Source organism: Ictidomys tridecemlineatus, chromosome 9, assembly GCF_052094955.1.
Source record: "Ictidomys tridecemlineatus isolate mIctTri1 chromosome 9, mIctTri1.hap1, whole genome shotgun sequence".
In the NCBI taxonomy this organism is placed as follows: Eukaryota; Metazoa; Chordata; class Mammalia; order Rodentia; family Sciuridae; genus Ictidomys; species Ictidomys tridecemlineatus.
The window spans coordinates 40727260-40736922 of NC_135485.1; the positions used below are offsets into that span (position 1 = coordinate 40727260).

The 9663-nt window shown below is 40.7% G+C and overlaps 1 long non-coding RNA gene across 3 annotated transcripts; it reads left to right on the forward strand.

Moving 5' to 3' along the window:
• Positions 1 to 278: 278 nt before the first annotated feature.
• LOC144366681 (uncharacterized) lies at positions 279 to 9194 on the forward strand. Of its 3 annotated transcripts, none has more exons than XR_013425784.1 (4): positions 279 to 426; positions 6631 to 6911; positions 7669 to 7766; positions 8206 to 9194. It is a non-coding gene; the product is annotated as an uncharacterized LOC144366681 (long non-coding RNA). The 3 variants fall into 3 exon arrangements; XR_013425785.1 differs by lacking the exon at positions 7669 to 7766 and having other exon boundaries at positions 8206 to 8444; positions 8692 to 9194; XR_013425783.1 differs by lacking the exon at positions 7669 to 7766.
• The last annotated feature ends 469 nt before the right edge of the window (positions 9195 to 9663 follow it).

Consider the following 9663-nt stretch of genomic DNA (forward strand, 5'->3'; position numbering starts at 1 on the left):
TTTCATAACTCCTACTAGGATATTTGGCTTAAAAACATTGAGATCTCTTGGAGTTCTTTATCTTCGCTCCTTGGGAAATGAGCTACCTGACCACATATGGTTTTGAGAACAAATGGTTTGTAATATTTTCAGCTATTTATGATTTTTTTAAAAAAAGCAGAATCCTTTTAATATCTTGAAAGGGTACTAAGAACTGCCTCAGGCAGTGGACATCAGCCACGGGTCCTGTTCCTCCCACTTCCCCTACTTTAAGCCCTGCAGCCCTGATTATTCTGCCCTCTGGCTAAGCTGATTAGTGGAAAGCTGACCCAAGGGAACCAACTCAAGGCTGGACTGTGCCGATCGCTTTCTTTCCTCACAGGAATCTGGAATAAGGAAAGAGAAAACCTAAGGAAAGAAGATATGGAGAATATCATGCTAAACAGAGTAAGTCAATCCCCAAAAAAACCAAAGGCCAAATGTTCTCTCTGATAAGTTTATTCTGATCCATAATGGGTGGTGGGGGGTGGGACAAATGGAGGAACTTTAATGGGGCGAGTGGGAGGGAGGGATGGGGAATGGGGGGAAAGATGGTGGAATGAGATGGACATCATCACCCTAGGTACACGTATGACTGCACATATGGTGCAATACTACATCATGTACAACCAGAAAAATGAAAAGTTGTGCTGCAGTTGTGTACAATGAATCAAAATGCATTCTGCTGTCATACCTAATTAAAATAATTAATTAAAAAAGAAGATATGGATGCTGGAAGTTTTTAATTTGTTCTTTTAGATATACATGACAGTAGAATGTACTTATTTAATATTTTGTTTTAGTTGTAGTTGGACACAATACCTTTATTTTATTTTTATGTGGTGCTGAGGATCAAACCTAGTGCCCCACAAGTGCTAGGCGAGCATTCTACTGATAAGCCATATCCCTAGCCCCAGTAGAATGAATTTTGACATATTATGTGTGTGTGTGTGTGTGTGTGTGTGTGTGTGTGTGTGTGTGTGTGTAGTATAACTTATTCCCGTTAGGATCCCATTCTGGTGGTTGTACATGATGAGAAGTTACACTGGTTGTGTATTCATATATAAGGATAGGAAAATTATGTCCAATTCATTCTACTCTCTTTCCTATTCTCATTCCATCTCCCTTCCCTTCATTCCCCTTTGTATAATCCAAAGAACCTCTATTGCTCCCCTCATCACCTCCCACTTGTTATGGGTTAGCATCCACATATCAGAGAGAACATTAAACCTTTGGTTTTTTGAGACTGGCTTATTTCATTTAGCATGATATTCTCCAGTTCCATCCATTTACCAGCAAATGCCATAATTCGTTTTTCTTTATGGCTGAGTAATATTCCATTGTGTATTTATACCACATTTTCTTTATCCAATCATCTGTTGAAGGGCACCTGGGTTGGTTTCACAGCTTGTTTATTGTGAATTGAGTTGCTATAAACATTGAGGTGGCTAGGTCACAGTGCTATGCTAATTTTAAGTCCTTTGGGTATCTACTGAGAAGTGGGATAACTGGGTCAAAAGGTGGTTCCATTCCAAGTTCTCTAAGGAATCTCCCTACTGCTTTCCAGAGTGGTTTCACCAATTTGCAATCCCTCTAGCAATGTATGAGTGTCCTCTTTTCCCCACATCCTCACATTTATTGTTACTCGTATCCTTGATAATTGCCATTCTGACTGGAGATGAAATCTCAGTGTAGTTTTAGTTTGCATTTTTCTAATTGCTAGAGATGTTGAACAGTTTTTCATATATTTTTTGTCCATTTGTATTTCTTCTTCTGTGAGATGCTTGTTCAGTCCTTTGCCAATTTATTGATTGGGTTATTTGAGGTTTTGGCGTTAAGTTTTTTAAGTTCTTTGTATATCTTGGAGATTAATGCTTTATCTGAGGTGCAGATGGTAAAGATTTTCTCCCATTCTGCAGGTTATCTCTTCACATTCTTGATTATTTCCTTTGCTGTGAAGAAGCATTTTAGTTTGATACCTTCCCCAGTTATTGATTCTTGATTTGACTTCTTGTACTTTAGGAGTCTTATTGAGGAAGTTGGTTGCTAAGTTGACATGATGGAGATTTGAGCCTACTTTTTCTTCTTGTAGGCTCAAGGACTCTGATCTAATTCCTAGGTCCTTGATCCACTTTAGAGTTGAATTTTGTGCAGGGTGAGAGATAGGGGTTTAATTTCATTTTGCTACATATGGATTTCCAGTTTTGCCAGCAGCATTTGCTGAAGAGGCTATCTTTTCTCCAAAGTATGTTAATGGAGGCTTTGTCTAATATGAGATAACTGTATTTATGTGGGCTTGTCTCTGTGTCTTCTATTCTGTTCCATTGGTCTACATTTTTGTGCCAATACCGTGCTGTTTTTTTGTTACTATAGCTCTGTAGTATAATTTAAGATCTGGCATTGTGATACCTCCTGGATGCTGGAATCTTAACAAGTCGTCCAAGGAACCACCTGCAGACAGTTATGATGAATCACACCCAAGACAGCAGAGGAAGCTGGTCCTCAGAAAGCAAGAGGAAGGAGACAAGTGTTCAGAGCAAAGCTAACAGGGCTTGCAACCTCTTTCTCCACAGTTGCTAGTTTTCATACTTCTGAGCCCCCACTATAGTTAAGAGGACTTAGAATGGAGTCAGATTCTTATTGTTTTAAAATACAGTGTATTAATAGGAACATCGAGGTATAGTGAGATCAGAAGATGACTGTCATTGAAAAATAGTTCGTTACTCACAGTTTCCAAGAATAGGTGGCCACACAAGGCAGCAAAATTAGGGTCAGCCATGAAGCAGAGGGACAGGGGAGCTGTAGGCAAGAGCCTTTACTGTGGATTCCATGGAAAGGAAACGGTGAGGCAGGATAAGTAGGCTTAGGATTAGCTGATTCAAACAATTTCACCAGGCTTTGGGGCCTAAGGGCTGTACCCAGTTGTGTGGGGTCATTAGGGCAGGTGTCTGAGAGTCTGATAAAGGAGAAGACTGGGTGTGTGCACTCTGGATTGGTTGTTTTGTATTTGGAAAGCATGTCCTGGGAGTAGGACTCGTCCTAAAGGAGCAGGGAAGGGATGCGACAGGCAGGAGGCCAACACGGGGTGACTCAGGGATGTTACTGAGCTGTCCAGCACACACATGTAGGGCAGATTTAAAGCATCGCATTTATAGAAACTAGAAACGGGTCAATGCATTTATATCCACGCAACTCTGAAATAGGTTCAGAACTTGTCCTAAATTGTAGGGCTGAGTAGAAGCAACAGCAGGACTGAAAGCTAAGTTTCCTGTTAACATGCTACACTGCTTCTATTGTGTCTCCAACAAAACCTCCTGCCGATCCAGGCCTCGTTCTCTATGTAGAAAAATGTGGGACAGGGGACCCAGAATCCAAAATAGCCAAAGCAAAAATACCCAAAAGGATTTCTTGATTTTCCTGGAAGGGAAATTGTTACCCCTGACAGCAAACCCCCTAAGCTACAGTACTGTTCCTTCAAACAATGACACAGAACTCGTACCTCGCCAGACATCAATGGCTAACTTTTCTTCTCACCTGTCACTTAGAAATGATTGACAATATCATGGTATGGATGTTCTTTGCAAAGATACATGGAGGGTTTCTGGGATGCTATTAAGAATGTGATCTGAATGTGTCACTGTAGGGTCAACAGCTTGACCTCAGGATTGACAGGGAAGCCTCTCCTGAACATGCCTTTCACCTTGATTCCCCTGAACTCTCCATTTCGTGTACTCAGACACATTCAGCTCCATGGCACACACTCTCATTCTTCCTTCATCTTACCAGACTTTACACAGTGCTTCTTCACTAATTGGGTAATACATTGTGTGTGTGTGTGTGTGTGTGTGTGTGTGTGTGTGTGTTTTGCTGGGGATTGAACCCAAGGCCTTGTGTATGCAAGGCAAGCACTCTACCAACTTAGCTATATTCTCCAGCCCAGGCTTGTTTCTCCTTACAGATTACAAACTTCCTAGTGGCCAAAGTATTCCACATGTCTTTTCTTTCCATTCTCTGGAGGCTTTATGCCCCTTATAAAGTCCAGCCTATAAAAGGAGCCATGAGCATAAATGAGCTACAACAAAGCCCAAAACTAAATGAAGTAAAAAAGAACCCAACTATTGGGCATAATGATAAAGCTCTAATAAAAAAATTAAATACTAAAATAATATAAAAAAACTGAGCTGCTTTATAGCTATATGGTCCTTAGCTGCACGGTGATTCTTTGATTTTTAAAATGTTTGTACTTCTCATCTCAGAGTCTAATTAATTCATCCACTTATTTTTAGATAATGTAATATGTAGCTGGTCTGAGATAAGGTATGGTAAATACATGAATCATATGTAAATTAAATGCATGAAGATGTACTGACTACATCAAATTTATTTGCCTCATGAAATCTTAAAATGGGCCATCTGAAGAACTCACACATACATGCGCACATGATGATACTGGCTTCTGACAGATGATGGTACTGCCTGATTAGGTGCAGCCCCAGGAATAGACTGAGCAGCAGAATAAAATAAAGGATCCAGAAATAGACACAAACTCATAGGATTTACATGTCAGTTTTAGCATTTTGTCTACACTAATCTGTTCAATTATTTATTCATCCAACAAATATTTATTGAATAGGTATTGTCAGGGACTGTTCTAGGTGTCCAAAAAAAAAAAAGATGAAAATAATTTTGTCTTATTTCATGTACATCAGCCTAGTGAGGAAAGTACTGTTATGGTCACTTTATAGATGGAAAAATTGAGCCTGAGAGAGGTAAATCTATTTCTCCAAATATACATAAATAGTAACAGCGGGATTCAGAGTTAAATATATCTACGCTCAAGGCTCAAGTACTTTTTACACACCCCTGCCCTCCAACACAGTAAACACTTATAAGATATTAGCCTGAATTTCAAATCAAAAGTCAGATGAATTCGTCAGTGACTTTCCTTTCAAACTGTAAGAATTATCTACAGAAAATGTGTACCTTAGAAAGCTGCACATTTCTTGGTATTGTTCTTGGACTCTCTGTGCAAGCATGCAGTGAAAATCCTAAACAACAAAGTAAAAGATGATTAGTTTCTCTTTATACAGGACACATAATACACACAACACACACACACACACATTCACAGAAAAAAAGCTTTTTAAAATAATTTACTATTTTCCCCTGATCAAGTCACATAACTTTTTAAAATTCTATACACTTCTGCTGGAATAAAGATTTGCCAGAAAAAGACAATTCAAATTTTATTTCATGAAATAAATTTCAATGGCAGTAATAGTGTTAATGTATTTTTATTTTTTCTTTAAAAATAGACAAAGTGTACAATCTTTTACATTAGCCTTAATTTCTTAAAAAAGAGGCTTTCTCTTAAGTTTTCTTTTTAAAAGTTTCTTTTTTCTTAATTTTGAACTACATAATTTTTGTATTATAAACTGATGACATTAACTGCCTCAGATAAGCTTTTCTATTTAATAGAAAATGTTTTTCAATGATTTGAATAATACCACACAAAATAAAATGACATGCACATGTATAAAATGATTTTTAAAGGCAAAACTAATTTTACCGTTTCCCCTAATATTAATAAAAACCAAATTTGTGCATTAGAGGCATAGAAAGTCAAAATAAATACACTGTATTGCATTTTCTACACACTGAGGCATGTAAATTCCAGAAAAAGACCAAAACACAAAACACAGAGAAAAAAATACAAAAGGAAAAAAGGCAGGTTTTTTTTGTTGTTGTTTTTGTTTGTTTTTAATCTGTTCAAACAGAAACTAAGGATTTTCCCTTGTTTCTTTCTAAACGCTATAGTCTTGGTCATTGATGGTACTCATCACTGAGTCCTGTTTTCCAAACACATCCTAAGACTTCCTGGGTTTGGCTCCCCGTCAGCCAGGACAGTAGTTTACAATACAGGCTAGTCTGCATCATCGTGTTTGGTCTTGATAACAACTCAGGGCTCTGCAATGTGCAGGAAGGATGGGGGTGAACAGCAACAACCGAGCACTGCAGAATATTCAAGAACTAACCCATAGTGTAACTGCTCCTGCTATTTCTGGTCTTCCAGATCAGCCAGTAGATCTGATAGCACAGGGTAGAACAAAGCTAGACCAATTTTAGAAAAGAAACCATAGCTACTTCCAAATTGCTCTCATGTCCACCTGTTTCATCCACCCTAGTTTCTGCCTGTTGCATGCTTCCAATTCTCTGCACTCTCTAATATTCCCAGAAAATGGAGTGGGAAGATGATTGACAGAGAAGGCTGCAGGGAGGCATATGTGAGACATATGGAAACCCACCAGCAGTTGAGAAGCCTGCTCATCTGCAGATGTGGAGCAATGTTACCAGACAGTTGTGTTTCTGAATAGTGAAGAGATATATAATGAGAACAGAAGACGCCTGTGCCTCGTGAACTCTTGTCATCAATGCTAATAAATAATGGGATGTAACAAGTAATAGTGTGCATGAGTTCCAGTTTGATGAAATTCAGGCAGGGATCTCAGGCCTGTTAGGGGCTTCAATCCACAATGCGGGGACCCCGGGTAGCTGGCAGATCATTCCTTTCATAGCTGTCAATCCAGTTCTTTCCTTCTGCCACAACTTCAGGAACATTCACCTCTGGTCACCATAATCCAGTACCTTCTCATCTCAGAGTGAACAAGATGCAGACAGTAGCCTTTGAAGACTGTGTCCCTCCAGTACTTCCTAGATTACCGCCACCCTTTGGAGCTCCAGGCACTGTCCTGCACCCTGTGGCAACTATGGTAACAGGTGTCTGTAAAGTTACAGTGGGTGCCTTCCGCTTCTTCTCCAGGCAGTGGAATGTAGTAGTTAAACTCATAAGTGCCACCATCAGACAAACCTGAAGCAAATCTTTCACTTGCCAGGTGAGTATCCTTCAATGACTCTCTACTTCTTCAATGATGCATTCTTAAATGAAAGTGGTAATGACAATGCTCACTGCCCGGGGAGGGTTGAAGGGATGGGATGGAAAAGCACTCATCAGCACATCTCAGTTATGCCTGCAGCCTGGTCATCAAAATGACATTATGTTCCTGAGCTGTGCAGAAGCCCATACCCCATTGGGCCTGGGTCCTCAGGGTACTGCTATAAAGTCCCCTCCCTCATTTTATTAAGCCAAGAAAGTGGCTCCTGACTTTCTTCCCAACACTGCAGAAGAGGGAAGCGGTTTGCCTGTGTCCCAAAGTCCCCAACCCTTTTCCTTACCTTCTTCTTTTGTAAGCAAAAAACTTGTATCCCACCCCCACCCCAGTCCCTATCATCCATGAACCTGGTACCAAAGTGCCTCCGGGGCTCACCATCCCCATGCCAGCCCTGCACTTTTGCCTGGTCCTTGCTCCTCCAAGGTCACAGAATCCTCCACAAGAGGCCCACTGTGCCCTGGGCAAATTCACAGCCAATGGACCACCAAATATGTATTTATATGAATAAAAAATAAACAAAATTAGCTTTAAGAGGCCTTGAAAATCTTCTATTAAATTCAGACCCAAATCCAAGTCATCTCAACTCCCAAATTGGAAAGCTCCATTAAATCTGTTTCTTTCTCATCGTTTTCTGCCTGCTGCCCATTATACCTATTGAGCAAATGTAGAGCAAATTAATTTGTTTTTCATCTTTTGGCAGGTCTCAGAGTATTATAGGAAAATAAAAGTGTTTTATTGATTTCATGGTGAATCCGAAAGGCTTTCAGATCTATCCTCAAGTCAATGAATGCTCTAAGGGTATGGATCGTTAAAAATCAAATAAAATTAAAGATTGAAAAAATATGAAGAAAAGGAATAGCTGTCATGTCACTGGAGTCCTCTGGAAAGCAAACTTTAGTGCTAAAGCTACCAATATATTGACAGTAGAGTGTAATGTGGTGCTAATGGCCTCAGGGTAGAAAAGAGTTTGCAGTGCAGGGGGGCACTATACCTGGAGTATGTTGGGTAAGGGGTGACCGCTGGGAGATGGCAGAGAATGGTATGGTGAGTTGAATTACTAGCCCCAACCTCCCTCTCTGCACATACCTGTACACACACACACACACACACACACACACACACACACATACACACGTGACCTTCACTCATGTAACTTCACAGTACCCATGGAAGAGGGAAAATATTTCCTCTGCCTTGGACTTTAGATTTGCCATGAAATTTTTTTTTTGGCCAACAGGATGTTAGCAGCTGTGACAGAAGAATTGTGTTCAAATGCTCAAGTACGCCCTCTGGTACTGTTAGTGACTGATCCCAAGAGAAGAATGAGAGGCACTTGGAGAAGGTCCCCAAGCCAACCTGCTGCCTAAAGTAAAGCTGCCCAGTCCACACAGCCTAGATCAGTCACCACCCACCCTGCAACATGTGGACAGATGGCAGAGCAGGCCTGGCTGACAGGCAGATCCAAGAAAAAGAATTGTGAGGAGCCAGAGATGTGGGGGTGTCTGTTACTTGGGTGTTTGTATGGCATGAGGAACACACAATGCAACATCATTTTGAGGTGCCTCAGTGACGATCAGACCAGTCTCTTGTTTCTGGGCTGAATGCCTGGTGTAGGCCCACTAGGAACTGCCGGTGGAGCAGAGTGTGGTCAACAGACTCTTGGGAGATGTCTGCGTTGGGGGAGAAGGGGATTGGGATCCAACCTTTTCCTTGTTCTCTACAGTGCTCAGAGGATGTGGAGAAGGACCGCAAGTGCTCCTTTAGCTCCCAGCAGAGATGCAAATGAGTTGACTAAAGGGCGGAAACATGGGCTGACTGGTCAGTGAGATGCCCTGCTCTCTGAGGGATATCCATGATGGAGTAAAGCTCAACAGCACCAAAAGAAAGCATCTGTACCACATCAAGGGAGGAGGCCCAGAAAGGCCCATTCCTTAAGGAGACTTCTGTGGCCTCTCAAAGGGGTAGGTGCTGGAATCTCAAGCTAGATCACAACCCTCTATTCTCAAAGTAGGAGTCTAGACTGTGGCTCTAGAATTTGTTGGAACAAGGGGAGAAGCCAAGTTTAAAAACTGAGGATTTGGACTGGGCTGAATTAAATTTTAATAGCTTAAAATGATTAATTATGGGATTGGGTCAATTTCATGTTAAGGGGACTTCCAATCAGAAAAGAAAAAGAGTACAATTCAAATAAGCTCAAATAAAAGCAACAAAATTCATTAATGAAAACATTTTGCATTCACATCTTTGTGTTTCAAGACTCTTTAACAAACCAGATCCACCTATTAGGCATTAAGGTGAAGACATCAAGTTAAGCACTGAGTCAGACTCAGATGAAGCCCTTGGTCATTCATGAGAATGTTCAATTTGGGTATGTGAGTGTGGAGCTCAAAGGAAAGATGAGCAATGGGAGATGGATTTGGAAGCGAGGTGGGACTAGGTGAACCATCTAGGGAGATTTGCACAGATTAGGAGCATCCTAGGGCCTCCACACATAGACACGAAACATCCTTGGGTGGAGTCAGCAAACAATAGTAAGAAGTGGACCATCAGATAAGAGAAAAAGAGGACAATGTTCTAGAAGCAAGAGAAAAAAAATATTCCATGAAGAAGAGAAAGCACAACTGTGGTAGTATTTGTTTTTAGGAAGCCATTAGGTCATGAGGGTGGAACTCTCATAAACAGGATTATCTCTTAT